A 10,539-nucleotide genomic window follows, 5' to 3' on the forward strand; every position below is an offset into this window, starting at 1 on the left:
TTAGAGTTAAGACAAGATCATTAGCATACTCGACGTTGCAACTTTATCTTTTCTAAGTATCAATGTCTGCCAGGAACATATTATCACGCTACTCTCTTTTTCCAGGTGGGCATTCTCCATGACACAACACGTGAGGGGAACATCAAGCAAGCTACATCCCTGCCTTTTGCCAAGCCACCTTGATTCCAATCTTCTCACAGCAACGATCAAAGGGGAACTACAGCAGAAGAAGACCCAGGACAGGTAATTAATGATTATTAATTACTGATAATATTTCTTTGGTATACATCGATGCTTTAAAAATAGATCAATAGGGAAGGGGCACAGACAGATAGCAGATAGGCCATACTGGGGGGGCAAGGAGGGGGTACATAGTGCTGTGCGTAAGGTATTAGTAGTGGCACCCCAGTCCGCCACAGCACCAGTCACCTGCTCAACCCTGCAGCGCCGAGCATGATAAGGATGGTTACAGATAGATAAGATAACTGTGAATAGATAATATTAGAGTTAAGACAAGATCTTTAGCATGCTCGACGTTGCACCTTTGTCTTTTCTAAGTATCAATGTCTGCCAGGAACATATTATCACGCTTCTCTCTTTTTCCAGGTGGGCATTCTCCATGACACAACACGTGAGGGGAACATCAAGCAAGCTACATCCCTGCCTTTTGCCAAGCCACCTTGACTCCAAACTTCTCACAGCAGCGATCAAAGGGGAACTACAGCAGAAGAAGACCCAGGACAGGTAATTAATGATTATTAATTACTGATAATATTTCTTTGGTATACATCGATGCTTTAAAAATAGATCAATAGGGAAGGGGCACAGACAGATAGCAGATAGGCCATACTTGGGGGGTAAGGAGGGGGTACATAGTGCTGTGCGTAAGGTATTAGTAGTGGCACCCCAGTCCGCGACAGCACCAGTCATCTGCTCAACCCTGCAGCGCCGAGCATGATAAGGATGGTTACAGATAGATAAGATAACTGTGAATAGATAATATTAGAGTTAAGACAAGATCTTTAGCATGCTCGACGTTGCACCTTTGTCTTTTCTAAGTATCAATGTCTGCCAGGAACATATTATCACGCTTCTCTCTTTTTCCAGGTGGGCATTCTCCATGACACAACACGTGAGGGGAACATCAAGCAAGCTACATCCCTGCCTTTTGCCAAGCCACCTTGACTCCAAACTTCTCAAGGCAACGATCAAAGGGGAACTACAGCAGAAGAAGACCCAGGACAGGTAATTAATGATTATTAATTACTGATAGTATTTCTTTGGTATACATCGATGTTTTAAAAATAAGGCAATAGAGAAGGGGCACAGACAGATAGCAGATAGGCCATACTGGGGGGCAAGGATGGGGTACATAGTGCTGTGCGTAAGGTATTAGTAGTGGCACCCCAGTCCGCCACAGCACCAATCACCTGCTGACCCCTGCAGCGCCGAGCATGATAAAGATGGTTATAGATAGAATAACTGTAAATAGACAATATTAGAGTTAAGACAAGATCATTAGCCTGCTCGACGTTGCACCTTTGTCTTTTCTAAGTATCAATGTCTGCCAGGAACATATTATCACGCTTCTCTCTTTTTCCAGGTGGGCATTCTCCATGACACAACTTGTGAGGGGAACATCAAGCTAGATACATCCCTGCGTTTTGCCAAGCCAACTTGACTTCAAACTTCTCATGGCAACGATCGAAGGGGAACTACAGCAGAAGACCCAGGACAGGTAATTAATGATTATTAATTACTGATAATATTTCTTTGGTATACATCGATTCTTTAAAAATAGGGAAGGGGCACAGACATATAGCAGATAGGCCATACTGGGGGGCAAGGAGGGGGTTAGGGGTACATAGTGCTGTGCGTATGGTATTAGTAGTGGCACCCCAGTCCGCCACAGCACCAGTCACCTGCTCACCCCTACAGCGCCGAACATGATAAGGATGGTTATAGATACATAAGATAGATAACTGTAAATAGATAATATTAGAGTTAAGACAAGATCATTAGCATACTCGACGTTGCAACTTTATCTTTTCTAAGTATCAATGTCTGCCAGGAACATATTATCACGCTACTCTCTTTTTCCAGGTGGGCATTCTCCATGACACAACACGTGAGGGGAACATCAAGCAAGCTACATCCCTGCCTTTTGCCAAGCCACCTTGATTCCAATCTTCTCACAGCAACGATCAAAGGGGAACTACAGCAGAAGAAGACCCAGGACAGGTAATTAATGATTATTAATTACTGATAATATTTCTTTGGTATACATCGATGCTTTAAAAATAGATCAATAGGGAAGGGGCACAGACAGATAGCAGATAGGCCATACTGGGGGGGCAAGGAGGGGGTACATAGTGCTGTGCGTAAGGTATTAGTAGTGGCACCCCAGTCCGCCACAGCACCAGTCACCTGCTCAACCCTGCAGCGCCGAGCATGATAAGGATGGTTACAGATAGATAAGATAACTGTGAATAGATAATATTAGAGTTAAGACAAGATCTTTAGCATGCTCGACGTTGCACCTTTGTCTTTTCTAAGTATCAATGTCTGCCAGGAACATATTATCACGCTTCTCTCTTTTTCCAGGTGGGCATTCTCCATGACACAACACGTGAGGGGAACATCAAGCAAGCTACATCCCTGCCTTTTGCCAAGCCACCTTGACTCCAAACTTCTCACAGCAGCGATCAAAGGGGAACTACAGCAGAAGAAGACCCAGGACAGGTAATTAATGATTATTAATTACTGATAATATTTCTTTGGTATACATCGATGCTTTAAAAATAGATCAATAGGGAAGGGGCACAGACAGATAGCAGATAGGCCATACTTGGGGGGTAAGGAGGGGGTACATAGTGCTGTGCGTAAGGTATTAGTAGTGGCACCCCAGTCCGCGACAGCACCAGTCATCTGCTCAACCCTGCAGCGCCGAGCATGATAAGGATGGTTACAGATAGATAAGATAACTGTGAATAGATAATATTAGAGTTAAGACAAGATCTTTAGCATGCTCGACGTTGCACCTTTGTCTTTTCTAAGTATCAATGTCTGCCAGGAACATATTATCACGCTTCTCTCTTTTTCCAGGTGGGCATTCTCCATGACACAACACGTGAGGGGAACATCAAGCAAGCTACATCCCTGCCTTTTGCCAAGCCACCTTGACTCCAAACTTCTCACAGCAACGATCAAAGGGGAACTACAGCAGAAGAAGACCCAGGACAGGTAATTAATGATTATTAATTACTGATAATATTTCTTTGGTATACATCGATGCTTTAAAAATAGAGCAATAGAGAAGGGGCACAGACAGATAGCAGATAGGCCATACTGGGGGGCAAGGAGGGGGTACATAGTGCTGTGCTTATGGTATTAGTAGTGGCACCCCAGTCCGCCACAGCACCAGTCACCTGCTCACCCCTGCAGTGCCGAGCATGATAAGGATGGTTACAGATAGATAAGATAACTGTGAATAGATAATATTAGAGTTAAGACAAGATCTTTAGCATGCTCGACGTTGCACCTTTGTCTTTTCTAAGTATCAATGTTTGCCAGGAACATATTATCACGCTTCTCTCTTTTTCCAGGTGGGCATTCTCCATGACACAACACGTGACGGGAAGATCAAGCAAGATACATCCCTGCCTTTTGCCAAGCCACCTTGATTCCAAACTTTTCACGGCAACGATCAAAGGGGAACTACAGCAGAAGAAGACCCAGGACAGGTAATTAATGATTATTACTTACTGATAATATTTCTTTGGTATACATTGATGCTTTAAAAATAGTCCAATAGGGAAGGGGCACAGACAGATGGCAGATGGGCCATACCGGGGTGCAAGGAGGGGGTACGTAGTGCTGTGCGTGAGGTATTAGTAGTGGCACCCCAGTCCGCCACAGCACCAATCACCTGCTGACCCCTGCAGCGCCGAGCATGATAAAGATGGTTATAGATAGAATAACTGTAAATAGATAATATTAGAGTTAAGACAAGATCATTAGCCTGCTCGACGTTGCACCTTTGTCTTTTCTAAGTATCAATGTCTGCCAGGAACATATTATCACGCTTCTCTCTATTTCCAGGTGGGCATTCTCCATGACACAACTTGTGAGGGGAACATCAAGCAAGATACATCCCTGCCTTTTGCCAAGCCAACTTGACTTCAAACTTCTCATGGCAACGATCGAAGGGGAACTACAGCAGAAGACCCAGGACAGGTAATTAATGATTATTAATTACTGATAATATTTCTTTGGTATACATCGATTCTTTAAAAATAGGGAAGGGGCACAGACATATAGCAGATAGGCCATACTGGGGGGCAAGGAGGGGGTTAGGGGTACATAGTGCTGTGCGTAAGGTATTAGTAGTGGAACCCCAGTCCGCCACAGCACCAGTCACCTGCTCACCCCTGCAGCGCCGAGCATGATAAGGATGGTTATAGATACATAAGATAGATAACTGTAAATAGATAATATTAGAGTTAAGACAAGATCATTAGCATACTCGACGTTGCAACTTTGTCTTTTCTAAGTATCAATGTCTGCCAGGAACATATTATCACGCTACTCTCTTTTTCCAGGTGGGCATTCTCCATGACACAACACGTGAGGGGAACATCAAGCAAGCTACATCCCTGCCTTTTGCCAAGCCACCTTGACTCCAAACTTCTCACAGCAACGATCAAAGGGGAACTACAGCAGAAGAAGACCCAGGACAGGTAATTAATGATTATTAATTACTGATAATATTTCTTTGGTATACATCGATGCTTTAAAAATAGATCAATAGGGAAGGGGCACAGACAGATAGCAGATAGGCCATACTGGGGGGGGGCAAGGAGGGGGTACATAGTGCTGTGCGTAAGGTATTAGTAGTGGCACCCCAGTCCGCCACAGCACCAGTCACCTGCTCAACCCTGCAGCGCCGAGCATGATAAGGATGGTTACAGATAGATAAGATAACTGTGAATAGATAATATTAGAGTTAAGACAAGATCTTTAGCATGCTCGACGTTGCACCTTTGTCTTTTCTAAGTATCAATCTCTGCCAGGAACATATTATCACGCTTCTCTCTTTTTCCAGGTGGGCATTCTCCATGACACAACACGTGAGGGGAACATCAAGCAAGCTACATCCCTGCCATTTGCCAAGCCACCTTGACTCCAAACTTCTCACAGCAACGATCAAAGGGGAACTACAGCAGAAGAAGACCCAGGACAGGTAATTAATGATTATTAATTACTGATAATATTTCTTTGGTATACATCGATGCTTTAAAAATAGATCAATAGGGAGGGGGCACAGACAGATAGCAGATAGGCCATACTGGGGGGGCAAGGTGGGGGTACATAGTGCTGTGCGTAAGGTATTAGTAGTGGCACCCCAGTCCGCCACAGCACCAGTCACCTGCTCAACCCTGCAGCGCCGAGCATGATAAGGATGGTTACAGATAGATAAGATAACTGTAAATAGATAATATAAGAGTTAAGACAAGATCTTTAGCATGCTCGACGTTGCACCTTTGTCTTTTCTAAGTATCAATGTCTGCCAGGAACATATTATCACGCTTCTCTCTTTTTCCAGGTGGGCATTCTCCATGACACAACACGTGAGGGGAACATCAAGCAAGATACATCCCTGCCTTTTGCCAAGACATCTTGACTCCAAACTTCTCACGGCAACGATCAAAGGGGAACTACAGCAGAAGACGACCCAGGACAGGTAATTAATGATTATTAATTACTGATAATATTTCTTTGGTATACATCGATGCTTTAAAAATAAGGCAATAGGGAAGGGGCACAGACAGATTGCAGATAGGCCATACTGGGGGGGGCAAGGAGGGGGTACATAGTGCTGTGCGTAAGGTATTAGTAGTGGCACCCCAGTGCGCCACAGCACCAGTCACCTGCTCAACCCTGCAGCGCCGAGCATGATAAGGATGGTTACAGATAGATAAGATAACTGTAAATAGATAATATTAGAGTTAAGACAAGATCTTTAGCATGCTCGACGTTGCACCTTTGTCTTTTCTAAGTATCAATGTCTGCCAGGAACATATTATCACGCTTCTCTCTTTTTCCAGGTGGGCATTCTCCATGACACAATACGTGAGGGGAACATCAAGCAAGCTACATCCCTGCCTTTTGCCAAGCCACCTTGACTCCAAACTTTTCACGGCAACGATCAAAGGGGAACTACAGCAGAAGAAGACCCAGGACAGGTAATTAATGATTATTAATTACTGATAATATTTCTTTGGTATACATTGATGCTTTAAAAATAGTCCAATAGGGAAAGGGCACAGACAGATGGCAGATAGGCCATACAGGGGGGGCAAGGAGGGGGTACGTAGTGCTGTGCGTAAGGTATTAGTAGTGGCACCCCAGTCCGCCACAGCACCAGTCACCTGCTCACCCCTGCAGCGCCGGGCATGATAAGGATGGTTATAGATACATAAGATAGATAACTGTAAATAGATAATATTAGAGTTAGGACAAGATCATTAGCATACTCGACGTTGCAACTTTGTCTTTTCTAAGTATCAATGTCTGCCAGGAACATATTATTACGCTTCTCTCTTTTTCCAGGTGGGCATTCTCCATGACACAACACGTGAGGGGAACATCAAGCAAGCTACATCCCTGCCTTTTGCCAAGCCATCTTGACTCCAAACTTCTCACAGCAACGATCAAAGGGGAACTACAGCAGAAGAAGACCTAGGACAGGTAATTAATGATTATTAATTACTGATAATATTTCTTTGGTATACATCGATGCTTTAAAAATAGATCAATAGGGAGGGGGGCACAGAAAGATAGCAGATAGGCCATACTGGGGGGGCAAGGAGGGGGTACATAGTGCTGTGCATAAGGTATTAGTAGTGGCACCCCAGTCCGCCACAGCACCAGTCACCTGCTCAACCCTGCAGCGCCGAGCATGATAAGGATGGTTACAGATAGATAAGATAACTGTGAATAGATAATATTAGAGTTAAGACAAGATCTTTAGCCGCTCAACGTTGCACCTTTGTCTTTTCTAAGTATCAATGTCTGCCAGGAACATATTATCACGCTTCTCTCTTTTTCCAGGTGGGCATTCTCCATGACACAACACGTGAGGGGAACATCAAGCAAGATACATCCCTGCCTTTTGCCAAGCCATCTTGACTCCAAACTTCTCACGGCAACTATCAAAGGGGAACTACAGCAGAAGAAGACCCAGGACAGGTAATTAATGATTATTAATTACTGATAATATTTCTTTGGTATACATCGATGCTTTAAAAAAAGAGCAATAGGGAAGGGGCACAGACAGATAGCAGATAGGCCATACTGGGGGGGCAAGGAGGGGGTACATAGTGCTGTGCGTAAGGTATTAGTAGTGGCACCCCAGTCCGCCACAGCACCAGTCACCTGCTCAACCCTGCAGCGCCGAGCATGATAAGGATGGTTACAGATAGATAAGATAGATAAGATAACTGTGAATAGATAATATTAGAGTTAAGACAAGATCTTTAGCATGCTCGACGTTGCACCTTTGTCTTTTCTAAGTATCAATGACTGCCAGGAACATATTACCACGCTTCTCTCTTTTTCCAGGTGGGCATTCTCCATGACACAACACGTGAGGGGAACATCAAGCAAGCTACATCCCTGCCTTTTGCCAAGCCACCTTGACTCCAAACTTCTCACAGCAATGATCAAAGGGGAACTACAGCAGAAGAAGACCCAGGACAGGTAATTAATGATTATTAATTACTGATAATATTTCTTTGGTATACATCGATGCTTTAAAAATAGATCAATAGGGAGGGGGCACAGACAGATAGCAGATAGGCCATACTGGGGGGGCAAGGAGGGGGTACATAGTGCTGTGCATAAGGTATTAGTAGTGGCACCCAAGTCCGCCACAGCACCAGTCACCTGCTCAACCCTGCAGCGCCGAGCATGATAAGGATGGTTACAGATAGATAAGATAACTGTGAATAGATAATATTAGAGTTAAGACAAGATCTTTAGCATGCTCGACGTTGCACCTTTGTCTTTTCTAAGTATCAATGTCTGCCAGGAACATATTATCACGCTTCTCTCTTTTTCCAGGTGGGCATTCTCCATGACACAACACGTGAGAGGAACATCAAGCAAGCTACATCCCTGCCTTTTGCCAAGCCACCTTGACTCCAAACTTCTCACAGCAACGATCAAAGGGGAACTACAGCAGAAGAAGACCCAGGACAGGTAATTAATGATTATTAATTACTGATAATATTTCTCTGACGTCCTAAGTGGATGCTGGGACTCCGTAAGTACCATAGGGAATAGCGGCTCCGCTGGAGACTGGGCACAACTAAAGAAAGCTTTAGGACTACCTGGTGTGCACTGGCTCCTCCCACTGTGACCCTCCTCCAGACCTCAGTTAGAATCTTGTGCCCGGCTGAGCTGGATGCACACTAGGGGCTCTCCTGAGCTCCTAGAAAGAAAGTATATTTTAGGTTTTTTATTTTACAGTGAGATCTGCTGGCAACAGACTCACTGCAGCGAGGGACTAAGGGGAGAAGAAGCGAACTTACCTGGCTGGAGATAGCTTGGGCTTCTTAGGCTACTGGACACCATTAGCTCCAGAGGGATCAAACACAGGACCCGACCTCGATCGTTCGGTCCCGGAGCCGCGCCGCCGTCCCCCTTACAGAGCCAGAAGCAAGAAGTGGTCCGGAAAATCGGCGGCAGAAGACCTCGGTCTTCAACAAGGTAGCGCACAGCACTGCAGCTTTGCGCCATTGCTCCTCATGCACACCTCACACTCCGGTCACTGATGGGTGCAGGGCGCTGGGGGGGGCGCCCTGAGCAGCAATATAAACACCTTGGCTGGCAAATCATCACAATATATAGTCCCAGGGCTATATGTGTGATAAATTACCCTTGCCAGAATCCATGAAAAAAGCGGGAGAAAAGTCCGCCGAAAAAGGGGCGGGGCTATCTCCCTCAGCACACTGGCGCCATTTTCTCTTCACAGTGCAGCTGGAAGACAGCTCCCCAGGCTCTCCCCTGTAGTTTTCAGGCTCAAAGGGTTAAAAAGAGAGGGGGGGCACTAAATTTAGGCGCAATATATGTATACAAGCAGCTATTGGGGGAAAAATCACTCAGTTATAGTGTTAATCCCTGCATTATATAGCGCTCTGGTGTGTGCTGGCATACTCTCTCTCTGTCTCCCCAAAGGACTTTGTGGGGTCCTGTCCTCAGTCAGAGTATTCCCTGTGTGTGTGTGCGGTGTGTCGGTACGGCTGTGTCGACATGTTGGATGAGGAAGGTTACGTGGAGGCGGAGCAGAGGCCGATAAATGGGATGTCGCCCCCTGTGGGGCCGACACCAGAGTGGATGGATAGGTGGAAGGTATTAACCGACAATGTCAACTCCTTACATAAAAGGCTGGATGACGTAACAGCTGTGGGACAGCCGGCTTCTCAGCCCGCGCCTGCCCAGGCGTCTCAAAGGCCATCAGGGGCTCAAAAAACGCCCATTACCTCAGATGGCAGACACAGATGTCGACACGGAGTCTGACTCCAGTGTCGACGAGGTTGAGACATATACACAATCCACTAGGAACATCCGTTGCATGATCTCGGCAATGAAAAATGTGTTACACATTTCTGACATTAACCCAAGTACCACATAAAAGGGGTTTTATGTTTGGGGAGAAAAAGCAGCCAGTGTTTTGTTCCCCCATCAGATGAGTGAATGAAGTGTGTAAAGAAGCGTGGGTTCCCCCGATAAGAAACTGGTAATTTCTAAAAAGTTACTGCTGGCGTACCCTTTCCCGCCAGAGGATAGGTCACGTTGGGAGATATCCCCTAGGGTGGATAAGGCGCTCACACGTTTCTCAAAAAAGGTGGCACTGCCGTCTTAGGATACGGCCACTTTGAAGGAGCCTGCTGATAAAAAGCAGGAGGCTATCCTGAAATCTGTATATACACACTCAGGTACTATACTGAGACCTGCAATTGCCTCAGCATGAATAGTGCTGCTGCAGCGTGGTCTGATACCCTGTCAGATAATATTAATACCCTAGACAGGGATGATATTTTGCTAACATAAAGCATATTAAAGACGTCGTCTTATATATGAGGGATGCACAGAGGGATATTTGACGGCTGGCATCCATAATTAATGCAATGTCCATTCTGCCAGGAGGGTATTAGAGACCCGGCAGTGGACAGGTGATGCTGACTTTAAAAGGCACATGGAGATTCTGCCTTATAAGGGTGAGGAATTGTTTGGGGATGGTCTCTGGGACCTCGTATCCACAGCAACAGCTGGGAAGAAATTTTTTTACCTCAGGTTTCCTCACAGCCTAAGAAAGCACCGTATTTTCAGGTATAGTCCTTTCGGCTTCAGAAAAGCAAGCGGGTCAAAGGCGCTTCCTTTCTGCACAGAGACAAGGGAAGAAGGAAAAAGCTGCACCAGACAGCCAGTTCCCAGGATCAAAAATCTTCCCCCGCTTCCTCTGAGTCCACCGCA

Source organism: Pseudophryne corroboree, unplaced genomic scaffold (genome assembly GCF_028390025.1).
Source record: "Pseudophryne corroboree isolate aPseCor3 unplaced genomic scaffold, aPseCor3.hap2 scaffold_712, whole genome shotgun sequence".
NCBI lineage: Eukaryota > Metazoa > Chordata > Amphibia > Anura > Myobatrachidae > Pseudophryne > Pseudophryne corroboree.